Below are 19,013 nucleotides of genomic sequence, written 5' to 3' on the forward strand. Positions count from 1 at the left end.
ATTCTTCGATCTCAGAGAATTCACTTGCGGATGCAAGTTCATAACTAGGAGAACTTGACTTGTGACTATCATCATCAAGGAAATTTGCTTCTTGGGTTATTTTGTCTATTTCTTCATGAAAGACTTGCTCTGGGGATTGCGCACAATCCTCCTTAGCATCAATTGTAACATCCTTGACAGAATGCTCCACAACTTTGGATTCCCATGGAGATTCAGCATCTCCTAAGTCTTCAACCAACTCTTCTTCTTCAATAATGACAGCTCCATCTACTTGTTCCAGTACGAAGCCATGCTCTGTCTTGTCCACTGGAGTTTCTAGTATCTCCTTCATACTGCGCTCTTTGTTAGATTATCCACATGGGGCTGTGGGATGTCCTTGAATGTTCGAACGTCTAGAAGATAATTGACTCACTGCTTGTTCCAGTTGATGAAGGGTTGTTTGAAGTCGACTTACTGTTTCCTTGAGGCGAACTTCTGATTCTCGGGGTGATAGATTTGGATATGGCACAGGGGGAAGTGGTGGTGTTTGGGAGTGATTGGATTGGAACTGGGGTAAATGAGGATCATACGGTGATCAATGGTGAAAAAGAGCTTGTGAGTGTGGTGGTTCGAAGTTATGTTGAGAGGATGGTCTATAAGCACAGGGTGGGGCTTGTTGGTAATTACAAGGTTGTCCACCACGTCTATTTGCTTGGTATGCATTGTAGAATGGTCTTTGTCCATGATATCTTGGAGGGTGTTATTGCCTAAAGGGTTGATCAGATCCTCTTGGCTCTATCCATCTTTGGTTGCTCTGACCTTGATGCATGTTCCTGTTATAACTTCCATTCCTTTCAATAACATTAGAACCAAACTCAAAGCAAAAGGCGTGAGAATTCATAGTAGCTAAAAAGAAATAAAGAAGGGAAAAATAAAGACAAATAAACAAGTAAAAGAAAAATATTTACAATAACCAATAATAAGGCACACGATTGCAGTTCTCCGGCAACGGCGCCATTTTGAAAGAGCGGAAGATTGATGGTTTAGAGGTCATAGTAAACTCTCGTTGTAAGTATAGTTACTAAACCAAGCAATCAACCTTTCTTGCAAACGTTTTGGTTGTCACAAGTAACAAACCCCTAAATAAATTGATAACCGAAGTATTCAAACCTCGGGTCGTCTTCTCAAGGAACTGCAGGGAAGTATGTTCTTATTATTGGTTATGGAGATTGTAAATTGGGGTTTTGAGAGTGAGGAGGGAATAATTTAATCAGCAATTAAAGTAAATGAAGATCAAGTAATTTAAATGGCAAGTAAAATAAATAAATGACTGTAAATAAACTCTTGGCAAGGTATGAGAAATTAGAGGTCCTATCCTAGCTATCCTTATCAATGATGATGAGAATTGAATCTTAATTCCACTTTGTTAACCTTTACTAAGATAAAGGAAGGTCAAGGGATTAATTGGTTTGATCTTCGAATCCTATTTATTTCCTAAGAAAAGATTGGGATTATTGAAGTTCATTTAATTAACAAGATAACAATTATCATTCATGTTTGAGTTTGATAACTCCTGAGTTACTGATTTCTTAACCAAGACCAAAAAGGAGAAAAGTAAATCTACTGGAATAAAAATGCCTTCAGATGGGAATAACAATAATGTAAATAAGAGAAAGCAATATTAAACTGAAATACCTCAAATAACATTAATTCAAAGATGTAATTTGTAACATGGAAGAATTCATAAATTAAATTGCAAAAGTAAATAAAAAGGAATATTGAACCTGATAAAGAGATAATCCTGAAAGCGAATAAAATCCTAATTCTAAATCCTAATCCTGAAGAGAGAAGAGAGAGGAGAGAACCTCTCTCTAAACTAAATCTAAATCATGAAAACTAACTAAAGTGGTCACTCTCTCTTGAACGGATGCATTCTCTCACTTCATAACCTCTGGTCTATGCCTTCTGGACTTGGATTTGGGCCCAAAAAGGCTTCAGAATTCGCTGGGAGCGTTTTCTGCAATTTCTGGTGCGTGGCCTCTATCACGTGTCTGCGTGGGTCACGCGGTCGCGTCATTCGAAGTTGTTATTGCCATGCGGTCGCGTCAGTCATGCGACCGCATCATATGTATTCTGCATAAGGCGCGTGGTCGCGTCAGTCATGCGGCCGCGTCGCTGCTTCTTCGCTCTTGGCATGCGTCCGCGTCGTCCATGCGATCGCGTGGCTGCCAATTTCTTCACAAATTCCATTTTATGCTTTCCTTCCATTTTTGTATGTTTCCTTTCCATCCTTTAAGTCATTCCTGCCTTAGAAGATCTGAAACTACTCAACACACTAATCACGGCATCGAATGGAAATAAAGGTAATTAAAATAATTAATTTTAAAGCATAGGAAACATGTTTTTCACATACATCAAATAATAAGGAAGGGAAAGTAAAACCATGCAATTAATATGAATAAGTGGGTGAAGGATTGAATGAATCACTCAAACTAAGCACAAAATATATCATAAAATATGGGTTTATCAGTGTTGTGATGAGCGGATAATTTATACGCTTTTTGGCATTGTTTTTACATAGTTTTTAGTAGGATGTAATTAGTTTTTAGTATATTTTTATTAGTTTTTAAATAAAAATCACATTTCTGGACTTTACTATGAGTTTGTGTATTTTTCTATGATTTCAGGTATTTTTTGGCTGAAAATTGATGGACCTGAGCAAAAATCTGATTCAGAGGCTGAAAAAGGACTGCAGATGCTGTTGGATTCTGACCTCCCTACACTCAAAGTGGATTTTCTGGAGCTACAGGAGTCCAAATGGCGCGCTCTCAATTGCGTTGAAAAGTAGACATCCAAGGCTTTCCAGCAATATATAATAGTCCATACTTTTTTCGAGTTTAGATGACGCAAACTGGCGTTCAACACTAGTTCTCTGTCCTATTCTGGCGTTAAACGCCAGAAACAAGTTACAAGTTGGAGTTAAACGCCCAAAATAGGTTACAACCTGGCGTTTAACTCCAGAAACAGCCTAGGTACGTGTAAAGCTCAAGTCTCAGCCCCAGCACATACCAAGTGGGCCCCGGAAGTAGATTTTTGCACTATCTATCATAGTTTACTCATTTTCTGTAAACCTAGGTTACTAGTTTAGTATCTAAACAACTTTTAGAGATTTATTTTGTACCTTATGACATTTTCATGTTTTACATTGTATCTCTACGGCATGAGTCTCTAAACTCCATGATTGGGGGTGAGGAGCTCTGCTATGTCTCGATGAATTAATACAATTACTTCTATTTTCTATTCAATCACGCTTGTTTTTGTTCTAAGATACTCGCTTATACTCAACCGTGATGAATGTGATGATCCGTGACACTCATCATCATTCTCAACCTATGAAGGCGTGCCTGACAACCACCCCCGTTCTACCTTAGATTGAGTGTGTATCTCTTAGCCTCTTGGTTCATGATCTGAGTCTTCGTGGTATAGGCTAGAATTATTGGCGGCCATTCCTGAGAACCGGAAAGTCTAAACCTTGTATGTGGTATTCCGAGTAGGATCTGGGATGGGATGACTGTGACAAGCTTCAAACTCACGAGTGTTGGGCATAGTGACAGACGCAAAAGGATCAATGGATCCTATTCCAACATGAGTGAGAACCGACAGATGATTAGCTGTGCGGTGACAACGCATTTGGACCATTTTCACTGAGAGGACGGATGGTAGCCATTGACAACGGTGATCCACCAACATACAGCTTGCCATGGAAGGAGACCTGTGTGCGTGAAGAAGAAGACAGTAGGAAAGTAGAGATTCAGAAGACAGAGCATCTCCAGATCCTCAATCTGTTCTCCATTACTGCATAACAAGTATTATTTATTTTATGGTATTTACTCTTCATAAATATAATCACTCTTATCATTGATTTCTTGACTAAGAATTAAAAAATAGCCATAGCTTGCTTCAAGCCGACAATCTCCGTGGGATCGACCCTTACTCACGTAAGGTATTACTTAGATGACCCAGTGTACTTGCTGGTTAGTTGTGCAGAATTGCAAAAGTGTGATTGTGATTTCGTGCACCAGAGTGCTTCGATTTGAAGAACATCATAGAAAAATTGGTAAGAGAGGGGAGACTAGATCGGTACTTAGCCAATAAATCAGATGAGCTAAGAAAAAGAAGAAGGGACGAATAGGTCGGACAAACTGAAAGACCACCTCGTACCCCAGAGAGACATGTCCACATGATACATGGAGGATTTGCGGGAGGAGGAATCTCCAAATCATCTCGCAAAAGACATCTGAAGTAAGTATATCATGTTGAAGGAGGAGAAGGAGCACCTGAACTCCCCACTATCACCTTCACCAAAGAGGACGCAGCTGGCGTCATCTCAGGACATGACGACCCCATGGTCATCACTATTATATTAGCCAACACTAATCTCCACCGCATGTTGGTAGACCAGGGAAGCTCGGCTGACATACTGTTCAAAACCGCCTTCGACAAACTCGGCCTAGATGAAAAAGAGCTCAGAGCATATCCGAACAGCCTATTCAGGTTGGGAGACACTCCGATCCAACCACTTGGATACATCTCCTTGCACACAACCTTCGAAAAAGGAAATCGATCAAGGACACTCAACATAGACTACATCGTGGTCGACGTAAGTACGGCCTACAATGCCCTGATAGGTCGGACAACGCTGAATCAACTCGGCGCAGTAGTCTTGACTCCATATCTATGCATGAAGTTCCTAACTACAGAAGGGATCGCTACGATAAGAGCAGACCAGAAGACAGCGCGCCGCTGTTACCACGAGAGTCTAAACCTAAGGGGCAAAGGAGAAGGAATCCACACCATTGAACTCGGGATAGTTCGAGGGCGGGAAGAACATCATCCACAACCTGAAGGCGAGACAGAAACAGTCCAAATCGGAGATACTTCAGAAAAAACAACTAATATTGGCACAATCCTAAAAGGAGACGTAAAGGAGTCCCTCATACAGTTCTTAAGAGATAATGTCGACCTCTTCGCATGGAAGGCCGCAGACATGCCTGGTATAGACCCTAAGTTAATGTGCCACAAGTTGGCAGTTTACCCAGTATCTCGGCCAGTACAGCAGAGACGACGAAAGCTCAGACCAGAAAGATCCCAAGCTGTGGAAGAGCAGGTACAAGCTCTACAGGAGGCAGGATTCATAAGAGAAGTCAAGTACCCACTATGGCTAGCTAACGTCATCTTGGTGAAAAAATTAAATGGGAAGTGGCGGATGTGCACCGACTACACCGATCTCAACAAAGCCTGCCCAAAAGATCCTTATCCAATCCCAGGTATCGACGCTCTGGTGGATGCCTCCTCTCGATACAAATACCTCTCGTTTATGGACGCCTATTCGGGATACAATCAAATCCCAATGTACCCACCTGATCAAGAAAAAACCTCATTCTTAACCCCGAAAGCAAACTACTGCTACATCGTCATGCCGTTCGGACTTAAAAATACAAGAGCCACTTATCAAAGATTAATGAATAAAGTCTTCGCAGACCACATTGGGAAAGTCATGGAAGTCTACATGGACGACATGCTGATAAAGACACAAAGTGAAGAATCGTTACTGTCCGACCTCACCCAAGTATTCGACACTATAAGAGGGCATGGCATGCGACTTAACCGTGCAAAATGCACCTTCACAGTAGAAGCTGGCAAATTCCTGGGTTTAATGCTCACACAAAGATGAATCAAGGCAAATCCGGATAAATGCCGGGCCATACTCGACATGAAAAGTCTGACTTGTGTCAAAGAGGTACAACAACTCAATGGAAGATTGGCAGCCTTGTCCAGATTTCTAGCTGGATCAGCAATAAGATCTCTCTCCTTCTACGCCACTCTAAAGAAGGGGAAGAGGTTTGAATGGACAACAGAGTGCGAGCAGGCCTTCCAAGATTTCAAAAGGTTCCTGGGACAACCACCTATCTTAACTCGGTGATGCACGAAAAATTTGTCTCTCAATAAATCTCCCTTCGGCAAGTGTACCGAAGTTGTCGTCAAGTAAAAACTCACAATAGAGTGAGGTCGAATCCCACAGGGGTTGATTGATCAAGCAACTTTAATTAGAAGAATGTTCTAGTTGAGCGAATCCAGAATTTGGGTTGAGAGTTGCAGAAAATAAAATGGCGGGAATGTAAATAACAGAAAAGTAAATGCTAGAATTAAAGGACTGGAAGTAAATGACTGAAAATAAATTGCAGAATTGTAAATGGGAATGGGGGATTTGCTCATAAAAGTAAATCGCAGAAATTAAAGAGAATGGGTGAGATTAGAGATGGGGAGTTCATTGGGCTTAGGAGATGTTGCAATTCTCCGGATCAAGTTTATTTTCATCTCTTCCTCAATCAATGCACTCATTGATCTCCTTGGCAATCTTAAGTGATTGAATTACAATTCCTTGCAATTCAATCTCTCAAATCTTGATCAATAGCCAATTCCTTGGTCAATTACTCATGAGAAGAGATGAAGTATGGTCACTGATTATACCACATGCATTTCCCAAACCAAGTATTGAGAGGGTTACAGTCACATACCCATCCAAACCCAATTTGGTCCAGCATGAGAAAGCATTTCTAGCTTGATCTCTTCATTCCTCTTCCAAGGTTCAAAAGAGATCCAAGTTTGAATAGCTTCTCTTCCAAGATAACTACTCAATTGGATGAAGATCGAAAGCTTTCAAGTAAAATCAAGAGGAAAGATAGAAGAAGAACAATGAAACTTAGTATTGATCCATCAAATTACAACAGAGCTCCCTAACCCAATGAAAGGGGTTTAGTTGTTCATAGCTCTTGAAAATGAAAGTAAAGATGGAGAATACATCATAAAACTAGAAATTGAAAAGAAAGTAAATACAGAGTGTGGTTCTTCAGCCTCCAGAACTCCTTTACAATTCAAAGTTACTCCTATATATACTACTCTTCTCAGCTTCTAGTTTACTCTTCAAGTCTTGGGCCTTTGGATCTTGAGTTTGAAGCAGTTCTTTTCTTCATTTGGGCTTGGCTTTACTTGCAGAGAGAAAGTGCTAAGTGAATAAAGACTTCAGCTCAGGACGTTAGGGGTGTTAATATTTAGTGAGAATATAAGTTTGAGAACGTTAGTGACACTTAACATTGTCACTAACGTTCCAATGCACCCCTTTGCCTTATGTTAAAACCCACGTTAACTAGGTTAACGTGGCTTTTAACGTTGCCTTGTTAGTCCTTCGAGAACGTTAGTGACACTCAACATTGTCACTAACGTTCCAGTGTGCCCCTTCTTGTTTCACGTTAAAGCCCACGTTAACTAGGTTAACGTGGCTTCTAACGTGGTCCTTGCCAACCTTCGAGAACGTTAGTGACACTCAACATTGTCACTAACGTTCCAATGTGCCCCTGGGTCTCACGTTAGAGTCCACGTTAACTAGGTTAACGTGGCTTCTAACGTGGCCATCTTTTAGCCATCCCAACGTTAGTGACAATGTTGAGTGTCACTAACGTTGGCTCATCTTTCATTTCTCATCGTTAGCTTCCACGTTAACCAAGTTAACGTGGAGGTTAACGTGACTCTTGGGGGTTGTGTGGTTGCTTCAACGTTAGTGACAATGTTGAGTGTCACTAACATTGTCGACAACTCTTCATCCTCTACGTTAATTCCCACGTTAACCAAGTTAACGTGGGATTTAACGTGGTACTTAGCACCATAGGCCAACATTAGTGACAATGTTGAGTGTCACTAACGTTGGCTTCTCTCCCTCCCCCTTAACGTTAGAGGCCACGTTAACTAGGTTAACGTGGCTTCTAACGTGGCCACTTATGAGTGATTGCCAACGTTAGTGACAATGTTGAGTGTCACTAACGTTGGCTCAACTTCTCTTCTCCACGTTAGAGTTCACGTTAACTTGGTTAACGTGACTCTCTAACCTGGGCATTGATGGCTTTCTTTGAGAGTGTTATTGGCAATCACTTTTCTCATTAATCCTTGCAAGTTACCTCCCCTTTCTTGCTCCTTTTTGGTCCTGAAATCAAGCAACAAAGTGCATCAAAGCTCCAGTCCAAGTCATGAGTAATGCAACATAATATTTGTCACTAAACTTATGCAAAATCCTCATGAAATCATGTAAAATTCACAATGTGTGCTTGAGTCAAGGCATAAGTGAATATTTACCCAAAACTAGCTTCTTTCCTAAAGAAATGCATGAAACTAACCTAAAAACAGTAAAAAAAAGGTCAGTGAAACTGGCCAAGATGCCCTGGCATTACAACACCAAACTTAAAGCTTGCTTGTCCCTAAGCAAGTACTGGAACAAGAGAATGATGAATGGAATATCCAGAGGAATGAGTCATTCTTGTGGAAGTCATATTACTGATTTTATGGTGGTTTCATGCATAGCAACTTAGGTTCATTCCATTACTGGCTTTCAGACCTTTATCATGTCCCTAAACACTTACTTTGTTTATATCTCATGAGACTTTTATTCATTGATCCTTTTATTGTTGTTTCAAGGGTTATTTGTGTTATTTAGGCTAAGTGCTCTGTAAGGGGGCAACTCTTTAAGATAAGCTTTCAGCCAACACTCCCGAACCAGTTGGTTCAAGGTGCTAGGTGTTGAAGCACCCCTAAGGACTTACTCCCTCAAGTCTCTCCCCCATACATATGCACCACAGGCATATAGTTTATTTATTTTCTTTTCTTGAGACCTTGGTGTCCAGCACCTCTTTGGGTTACTAAATGCTCTGTAATGAGGGTTACTCTTGATAGTGGATTTTCAGCTGATAATCCCGGGTTAGTTAACCCAAGTTACCAAGTGATAAAGCACCCCTAAGAGCTTATTCATCCAAGTAGATCCCTCACACAGGGGCACCACAGACACTTTCCTCAAGCTTAAAACCATTGATGCCTAGCCTTATTGCTTACTCTTTTTCTTTTGTTTTTCACTTCCATTGTTCTTTCCCTTTTCTCTTATTATGATCTTGTTATTAACTTAGTCTCATGAGTGTATCCAAAGCAAAGTATTCAGGATAGATAGTTGTCCTCCTAGCCTTGTGGTTGAACCAACTTAGCTAACTTATGACTACCCCAAAGATTCATGAATGCACTTCCACAATATGAACTCTACCCTGGTCTTTTAAAAACATAAACATTCTCTTCTTCATTTGATAAAAAGGGACAAACTTACAAGTAGATAAGGGAATGATGCAGTGACATAAAGACTAGTGCACATAGACTCTCTTCCATACCAAAAACTAAAAATAACATGATTTGAAAAAGGTTTAAACATAACATGGAAGCAAGTTCTATTTCATACAAGATCTTCCTTATTTAAAACACAGAGAAAGATGGAACAAAGAAGGAACTCCACCACCTTTTACTGTTGTGGGTGTCCACGCTCTTTTCCTTGCTTGTCCTCCTTGTTTTTGTTGCCTCGCTTCTTTGGGTGAAAGTGCACCATTTCCTTATAAGATTCCTACAAGGTCACTGGAAGTTGCTTGTTCCCAAAGCACTTGAGACATAGTTAGCTTATATGTATGCTTGTGCCTCTTGAACTCAGTTTGGTGTGTGAACACCAAACTTAGTTCTTTGCCCAGTACACAATATTGCATATATGCAGAGACCCTCATATCTTATTATCAACAGAGCAATGATCACCTATAGTCTAACTACACCTAAGTGGTTTCTCTTGGTTGGATGGAGCTAGCAATGTTCTTTTGGGAGTGGGATGTAATTCTAACCAATGTCCTTTAGTGGAACACCAAACTTAGAATTACACCATCACTCTTGGATTGTTCTGGTGTGGAACACCAAACTTAGCTCCTTTCAATACAGGGGAAACCACTTGTGACTTTTATTGAAATAAGGATGAAATTGAAACTACCTGAGGTTGGGTTGCCTCCCAACAGAGCGCTCTTTTATCGTCGCTAGCTCGACGAGTTCTTAATTATTTGAGATGGTACTTTACTCTGGGGTCTTCCCCCATGTTGCCCAGATAATGCTTGAGTCTTTGTCCATTCACTATAAAAGTCCTCTTTGAGCCTTCATCCGTGATTTCGATATGGCCATATGGTGACACTTTTGTAACCAAGAAAGGTCCGGACCACCTTGACTTGAGTTTCCCTGGGAACAGCCTTAATTTAGAATTGTAGAGGAGTACTTGCTGCCCTTTTTCGAAACTCCTGGGTGCCAAGTGCATGTCATATTTTCTTTTTGCCTTCTCTTTATACATCTTAGTGTTTTCATAGGCTTGTGACCTGAATTCCTCCATCTCTTGCAGCTGCAAGATTCTTTTTGCACCAGCAGCAATGCTGTCAAAATTTAGTATCTTGGTAGCCCAAAGAGCTTTATGTTCCAGCTCCAGTGGTAACTGATAAGCTTTCCCGTAGACTAATTGATATGGAGACATTCCAAGTGGAGTTTTGAATGCTGTTCTGTATGCCCACAGAGCATCATCCAACTTCTTCGACCAATCCTTTCTAGATGCGCCCACAGTCTTTTCCAGGATCCTCTTCAGCTCTCTGTTGGATATCTCAGTTTGCCCACTTGTTTGAGGATGGTAAGGTGTGGCTACTTTGTGTTTTACCCCATATCGTAAGAGGAGTGCTTCCAGTGGTTTGTTACAAAAGTGGCTCCCTCCATCACTGATGAGGGCTCTTGGGACTCCAAACCGGCTGAAGATATTCTTCCTGAGGAAGTTCATGACTACCTTGTTATCATTAGTTGGGGTTGCAATAGCCTCTACCCACTTGGAAACATAATCTACTGCTACCAGGATGTAATTGTTTGCATATGAGGTTGGGAATGGTCCCATGAAATCAATTCCCCACACATCAAACAGTTCAAGTTCCAAGATGAAATTTTGTGGCATGGCGTTTCTTTTGGGCAGGTTTCCAGATCTTTGGCATTCATTGCAACTTTTTACTAGCTCTTTGGCATCCTTGAAAAGAGTGGGCCAAAAGAATCCTCTTTGTAACACCTTTGCTGCAGTTCTGTCCCTTCCAAAGTGCCCGCCATAGCATGAACCGTGACAGTTCCACAGGACTTCTCTCCCTTCCTCTTTCGAGACACATCTTCTAAGAATTCCATCTGAACATTTCTTGAAGAGATATGGCTCGTCCCAGACAAAGTATTTTGCATCATTCATGAGCTTCCTCTTTTGATGCTTATTGATCCCTGGGGGTAATGCTCCAGTTGCCTTGAAATTTGCAATATCTGCGAACCATGGTGCTTTATGAACTGTCATCAACTGCTCATCAGGGAAGAGCTCGTTAACACTTGTATCATTTTCTCCACCTTGATCATGAGGGATTCTAGATAAGTGATCTGCCACCTTGTTCTCCACTCCCTTCTTGTCTCTGATTTCAATATCGAATTCCTGCAACAGTAAGATCCACCTTATTAGTCTTGGCTTCGATTCTTGCTTGGCAAACAAATATTTAAGTGCTGTGTGATCTGTAAAAACGATCACTTTAGCACCAATGAGGTATGATCTAAATTTGTCAAATGTAAAAACTATTGCTAGCAATTCCTTTTCAGTAGTGGTATAATTTCTTTGAGTTTCATTAAGGACTTTGCTAGCATAGTATATCACACGAACTAGGTTATCTTTCCTTTGTCCTAACACTGCCCCAACTGCAAAATCAGATGTATCGCACATCAATTCAAATGGTAAATTCCAATCAGGTGGGGAAATGATAGGAGCAGAGGATAACCTCTTTTTCAAATGTGTAAATGCTAGCATGCAGGTTTCATCAAAGATGAATGGTGTATCAGACACAAGGAGATTGCTTAAGGGCTTGGCTATCTTTGAAAAATCTTTAATAAATCTTCTGTAAAAACCAGCATGCTCTAAAAAACTTCTAATTGCCTTGACATCATTGGGTGGGGGTAGTTTTTCAATAAGTTCCACTTTATCTCTATCAACCTCAATGCCTTGGCGAGAGACTTTGTGACCAAGGACTATTCCCCCTGTCACCATGAAGTGGCATTTTTCCCAGTTCAAGACCAAATTGGTCTCTTGGCACCTTTTCAATACCAAGGCGAGGTGATATAGGCAACTAGGAAAAGAATCTCCGAATACCGAGAAATCATCCATAAAAACTTCAATGAATTTTTCTATCATATCTGAAAAGATAGAAAGCATGCAGCGTTGGAAAGTTGCAGGGGCATTACACAACCCAAATGGCATGCGCCTATAGGCAAACACTCCATACGGACAGGTAAATGAAGTTTTCTCTTGGTCTCTTGGATCAACCACTATTTGGTTGTATCCTGAATAACCGTCGAGAAAACAATAATAAGCGTGCCCTGCAAGTCTTTCCAACATCTGATCCATGAATGGAAGGGGAAAATGGTCCTTTCGTGTAGCCTCATTGAGCTTCCTGTAGTCTATGCACATCCGCCATCCTGTGACGGTCCTTGTAGGTATGAGCTCGTTCTTCTCATTGGTAACCACAGTGAGCCCTCCCTTCTTCGGTACGACATGTATGGGGCTAACCCAAGGGTTGTCCGAAATTGGGTATATGACTCCTCCTTGCCAAAGCTTCATAACCTCTTTCTGCACCACTTCCTTCATGATTGGGTTCAGCCTTCTTTGGGATTGAATGGATGGCTTGGCGTCATCTTCCAACAGTATTTTATGCATGCATATGGCTGAACTGATTCCCTTCAAGTCAGCAAGGGTCCATCCAATGGCATCCTTATGCTCCCGCAGCACCTTGAGTAGCTCGTCCTCTTGATCTTGACTGAGGGATGAATTTATGATCACTGGGTAGTTTTCATTTTTTCCTAGATATGCATATTTGAGAGTGGGTGGCAGTGCTTTGAGTTCAAGTTTGGGTGCTTCTGATTTTTCGCTCCCTTCCTTTGGTGCATCTGGTATATGTGTTTCTGTTGTAGCTACCTCTTCATTTGATTCAGATTCTTCCTCCACCAATCTCTCGTTCTCTTCAGGTTCATCTTCTTCAAAATTCTCATGCACTTCATCCTCAAGTTCATCTAACCTCATGCATTCCCCCAATTATTCTGGTGGATAACTCATGGCCTTGAACACATTAAATGTCATCTTTTCATTGTGTAATCTAAGGGTGAGGTCACCCTTTTGAACATCAATGACAGCTCCAGCAGTAGCCAAGAATGACCTTCCCAAAATGATGGAGGTTTTGGCGTCTTCCTGCATGTCCAGCACCACAAAATCTGCTGGGAATATGAAATCTCCTACTTTTACTAGCAAATCCTCCACTATCCTGTGAGGGAATTTGAACGATCGGTCTGCCAGTTGTAGAGCCATTTTTGTTGGTTTAGCCTCCTCAATTTTCATCTTTCTCATCATAGCTACTGACATCAAATTGATGCTGGCCCCTAAGTCACAAAGAGCCTTTTCTACTGTGATTTTTCCTATAATGCAAGGGATCTGAAAACTCCCAGGATCCTTCAGTTTCTGAGGTAGTTTATGCTGAATGATAGCACTGCACTCTTCAGTTAGTATCACAGTCTCATTGTTCTTCCAGCTTCTTTTCTTAGTCATTAGCTCCTTCAAAAACTTGGCATAAAGTGGCATTTGTTCTATGGCTTCAGCAAATGGTATGTTGATTTGTAGCTTCTTGAAGATTTCCAAAAATCTCAATCACTGGTTGTCATCTTCTTTTTTCTTCAATAGCTGGGGGTATGGAGCTCTTGAGATGTTGAGTTGGGGTATCCTTTTCTCTTTCTGCAAACTTGGCATGGGGGGTTGCATTCCATCTTGCTCCTCTTCCTTTTCAATTGAGCTTTCTTCTAGTGGTTTTTGGGGATGTTCCTTCAGTTCCTTTCCACTCCTAAGTGTGATAGCTTGACACTCCTCCCTTTTGCTTGAATGGGTATCATAGCGAAAATTGTGGTTCAGAAGCTGCTTAAAAAGATAGCTGATTTGTGTCTCCAGTTTTGTGATGGCAGCATTTTGATTCTGCATGTTTGACTGCACTTCCTCTCTGAATGCTTTACTGTCTTGAATGTCTCTGCATATTCCTTCAATGAATGTTTCAATCTTAGAGAGCTTGTCATCAAATGATGAGTGGTTCAGAGCAGATGTGCTATTTTAGTTTTGATAAGTATGTGGAGAAGTGTCGTTGTGGGGGTGTTGAGATGTCCTCTGGGTGAATTGTTGGTGAGCTGCATTGTTGTTAGAGTTGTAACGTCTCTGGTCTTGGTTTTGCTCACTTCCCCACCCAAAGTTCGGGTGATTTCTCCATCCAGGGTTGTAAGTCTTGGAGTATGGATCATAGTTTTTCCTTGGTGAATTCCCAATGTAGTTGGCTTGCTCCTGACTCCCTTCTGCTTCTTGGTTTACTCCTTCTTGTGTTGTTGATGAAGTGGAGATTGCTGCTACTTGGTTCATCTCCATCTTCTTGGTGAGGTCAGTCAGCTGCTGAGTAATGAGCTTGTTTTGGGCCAACAGAGCATCTACATTGTTTAGCTCCATCACTCCTCTTGTGTTCGCTCTTTCGGAAGCATAGAAGTAGTCATTTTCTGCTACTGTTTCAATAACATCTATAGCTTCCTCAATGGTCTTCTTCTTGTTCAAAGACCCTCCAGATGAATGATCTACTGCCTTCTTTGACTCATAAGAGAGCCCTTCATAGAAAATGTGCAGCTGGACCCATTCGTTGAACATGTCAGGTGGACACCTCCTTGTTAAGTCTTTGAACCTCTCCCATGCTTCATACAGAGTCTCACCATCCTGTTGCCTGAAGGTTTGAACCTCAGCTCTCAGCCTATTGATTCGTTGAGGAGGGTAGAATCTTGCTAAGAATTTGTTCACCACATCCTCCCAAGTTGTCAAGCTCTCCCTTGGGAAGGATTCCAGCCACTTGGCTGCCTTGTCTCTGAGTAAGAAGGGAAATAAGAGCAATCTATAGGCGTCAGGATGAACACCATTAGATTTTACTGTGTCACATATTCTCAGAAAGGTGGTCAAATGTTGGTTGGGATCTTCTTGAACACCTCCTCCAAACGAACAGTTGTTCTGAACAAGGGTGATGAGCTGTGGTTTAAGTTCAAAGTTGTTGGCATGGATTGTTGGCTTTTGGATACTACTTCCACAATTGCCTGGGTTTGGATTAATATAAGAGCCCAAAACTCTTCTATCCTCCCCAACATGATTTGCTCCACCTCCTCTGCCATGGTTGTGAGTCTCTTCTTCATGATGATTTTCCATGTTTTCTTCCATGTTTGGTTCAAAGTATTCCTCAAACTGTTCTTCCTCTTCTTCAGCACCAACTACTCGTTTTCCTCTTGCCTCCCTCCTTAGTCTAAGGAAGGTTCTCTCTGGTTCAGAATCAAAGGAAGTTGAAGCCCCGCTTCTTCTCCCTGTCATACAACCAACAAGTACAAGTAGAGAAGATAGGTGCAGACAGTATTTATGTCAGAATTGATGTTAGTTGTGGGTGATGCAATATATCAAACAGTTAGTGGGTTAGCAAACAGAATTGAAAATAACAAAGAAAAACAAAAGAGTAGATGGAGAAGGGAAGAAGTTTAACTAAAACAAAAAGCAAATCAATCAAACAGAAAATGAAATACACAAAATAAAATGCTCAATCTAGTGATCTTCCAATCTAATCATTGTTGATGCACAATCAATCCCCGGCAACGGCACCATAAACTTGATGCACGGAAAACTTGTCTCTCAACAAATGTCCCTTCGGCAAGTGTACCGAAGTTATCGTCAAGTAAAAACTCACAATAGAGTGAGGTCGAATCCCACAGGGATTGATTGATCAAGCAACTTTAATTAGAAGAATGTTCTAGTTGAGCGAATCCAGAATTTGGGTTGAGAGTTGCAGAAAATAAAATGGCGAGAATGTAAATAACAGAAAAGTAAATGCTAGAATTAAAGGACTGGAAGTAAATGACTGAAAATAAATTGCAGAATTGTAAATGGGAATGGGGGATTTGCTCATAAAAGTAAATCGCAGAAATTAAAGAGAATGGGTGAGATTAGAGATGGGGAGTTCATTGGGCTTAGGAGATGTTGCAATTCTCCGGATCAAGTTTATTTTCATCTCTTCCTCAATCAATATACTCATTGATCTCCTTGGCAATCTTAAGTGATTGAATTGCAATTTCTTGCAATTCAATCTCTCAAATCTTCATCAATAGCCAATTCCTTGGTCAATTGCTCATGAGAAGAGATGAAGTATGGTCACTGATTATACCACATGCATTTCCCAAACCAAGTATTGAGAGGGTTACAGTCACATACCCATCCAAACCCAATTTGGTCCAGCATGAGAAAGCATTTCTAGCTTGATCTCTTCATTCCTCTTCCAAGGTTCAAAAGAGATCCAAGTTTGAATAGCTTCTCTTCCAAGATAACTACTCAATTGGATGAAGATCGAAAGCTTTCAAGTAAAATCAAGAGGAAAGATAGAAGAAGAACAATGAAAATTAGTATTGATCCATCAAATTACAACAGAGCTCCCTAACCCAATGAAAGGGATTTAGTTGTTTATAGCTCTTGAAAATGAAAGTAAAGATGGAGAATACATCACAAAACTAGAAATTGCAAAGAAAGTAAATACAGAGTGTGGTTCTTCAGCCTCCAGAACTCCTTTACAATTCAAAGTTACTCCTATATATACTACTCTTCTCAGCTTCTAGTTTACTCTTCAAGTCTTGGGCCTTTGGATCTTGAGTTTGAAGCAGTTCTTTTCTTCATTTGGGCTTGGCTTTACTTGCAGAGAGAAAGTGCTAAGTGGGCAGAGACTTCAGCTCAGGACGTTAGGGGTGTTAATATTTAGTGAGAATATAAGTTCGAGAACGTTAGTGACACTTAACATTGTCACTAACGTTCCAATGCACCCCTTTGCCTTACGTTAAAACCCACGTTAACTAGGTTAACGTGGCTTTTAACGTTGCCTTGTTAGTCCTTCGAGAACGTTAGTGACACTCAACATTGTCACTAACGTTCCAGTGTGCCCCTTCTTATTTCACGTTAAAGCCCACGTTAACTAGGTTAACGTGGCTTCTAACGTGGTCCTTGTCAACCTTCGAGAACGTTAGTGACACTCAACATTTTTACTAACGTTCCAATGTGCCCCTGGGTCTCACGTTAGAGTCCACGTTAACTAGGTTAACGTGGCTTCTAACGTGGCCATCTTTTAGCCATCCCAACGTTAGTGACAATGTTGAGTGTCACTAACGTTGGCTCATCTTTCATTTCTCATCGTTAGCTTCCACGTTAACCAAGTTAACGTGGAGGTTAACGTGACTCTTGGGGGTTGTGTGGTTGCTTCAACGTTAGTGACAATGTTGAGTGTCACTAACGTTGTCGACAACTCTTCATCCTCTACGTTAATTCCCACGTTAACCTAGTTAACGTGGGAGTTAACGTGGTACTTAGCACCATAGGCCAACGTTAGTGACAATGTTGAGTGTCACTAACGTTGGCTTCTCTCCCTCCCCCTTAACGTTAGAGGCCACGTTAACTAGGTTAACGTGGCTTCTAACATGGCCACTTATGAGTGATTGCCAACGTTAGTGACAATGTTGAGTGTCACTAACGTTGGCTCAACTTCTCTTCTCCACGTTAGAGTTTACGTTAGCTTGGTTAACGTGACTCTCTAACGTGGGCATTGATGGCTTTCTTTGAGAGTGTTATTGGCAATCACTTTTCTCATTAATCCTTGCAAGTTACCTCCCCTTTCTTGCTCCTTTTTGGTCCTGAAATCAAGCAACAAAGTGCATCAAAGCTCCAGTCCAAGTCATGAGTAATGCAACATAATATTTGTCACTAAACTTATGCAAAATCCTCATGAAATCATGTAAAATGCACAATGTGTGCTTGAGTCAAGGCATAAGTGAATATTTATCCAAAACTAGCTTATTTCCTAAAGAAATGCATGAAGCTAACCTAAAAACAGTAAAGAAAAGGTCAGTGAAACTGGCCAAGATGCCCTGGCATCACTCGGCCACAGGAAGGAGAACCACTTGTATTGTACCTCGCAATAGGAAATCGGGCAGTAGCCTCAGCACTGGTCCGAGAAGACGACAGTGGACAACAACTTATATACTTCATCAGTAAAGCACTACACGGGTCCGAACTGAACTACCAAAAAATAGAAAAATTCGCTACGATTTAGGAAATTGCACGATCGGCAAAATTCCTTCCGGCAAGTGCACCGGTTATCGTCAAGTAAAAACTCACAATAGAGTGAGGTCGAATCCCACAAGGATTGGTTGAATGAGCAATTCGGATTAGAAGTGTGTGCTAGTTGAGCGGAATCAAGATTTAGATGAGAATTGCGGAATGTAAAATTGGTGGGAAAAGTAAATGACAAGAAATTGAAATGGCGGAATCTTAAATTGCATGAATTAAAGAGCAGAAGCTAAATTGCTGAAATTAAAAGGGAATGGGGGTGATTGCATGAATTGATTTGCAGAATGTAAAGAGAAAGTGGAAATCAGAAATGGGGAATTCATTGGGTGTTAGGAGATATTGAGATCTCCGAATCAAAACATGTATATCTCTTCCTCAACCAATGCGTTCATTGAATTTTGCTTGGCAATCTTATATGATTGGATCCCAATCCCTTGGCTCACCAATTCTCTCTAAAAACAAACAAATTCCCAATCCCTTGGTTTAAATGTTCATAAGAAGAGATGATGCTCGATCACTGATTATACCACACAGTTTCATGAACCACAATTTGGTAGGATTACATGTCACAATATCCATCCAAACCCCAATCCAATTCACTGTGAGAAAGCTTCTCTAGCATGAATCCTCCATTCCTTTCCCAAGGTTCCGAAGGATTCCAATTATGGGTAGTTTCTTTCCCAAGACAACTACCCAATGTAATTAGAACGAGAAGCCTTCTAACAAAATTCAAGAGAAAAGATTGAAGAAGAAGATAAACTATTATTGATTCATTGAATTACAATAGAGCTCCCTAACCCAATGAAAGGGGTTTAGTGAGTCATAGCTCTGAATTCAACTACAAAGATATTAAAACTAGCTAAAATGAAAGGTAAAAGTTCTC

At 40.9% G+C, this 19,013-nt stretch overlaps 1 non-coding gene across 1 annotated transcript; it reads left to right on the forward strand.

Annotated features, from left to right (window-relative positions):
• The first annotated feature begins 14,642 nt into the window (after positions 1 to 14,642).
• On the forward strand, positions 14,643 to 14,746 carry LOC112725894 (small nucleolar RNA R71). Its single transcript, XR_003164974.1, has one exon. It is a non-coding gene; the product is annotated as a small nucleolar RNA R71 (small nucleolar RNA).
• The last annotated feature ends 4,267 nt before the right edge of the window (positions 14,747 to 19,013 follow it).

This window comes from Arachis hypogaea, chromosome 11 (genome assembly GCF_003086295.3).
Source record: "Arachis hypogaea cultivar Tifrunner chromosome 11, arahy.Tifrunner.gnm2.J5K5, whole genome shotgun sequence".
Classification (NCBI taxonomy): Eukaryota; Viridiplantae; Streptophyta; class Magnoliopsida; order Fabales; family Fabaceae; genus Arachis; species Arachis hypogaea.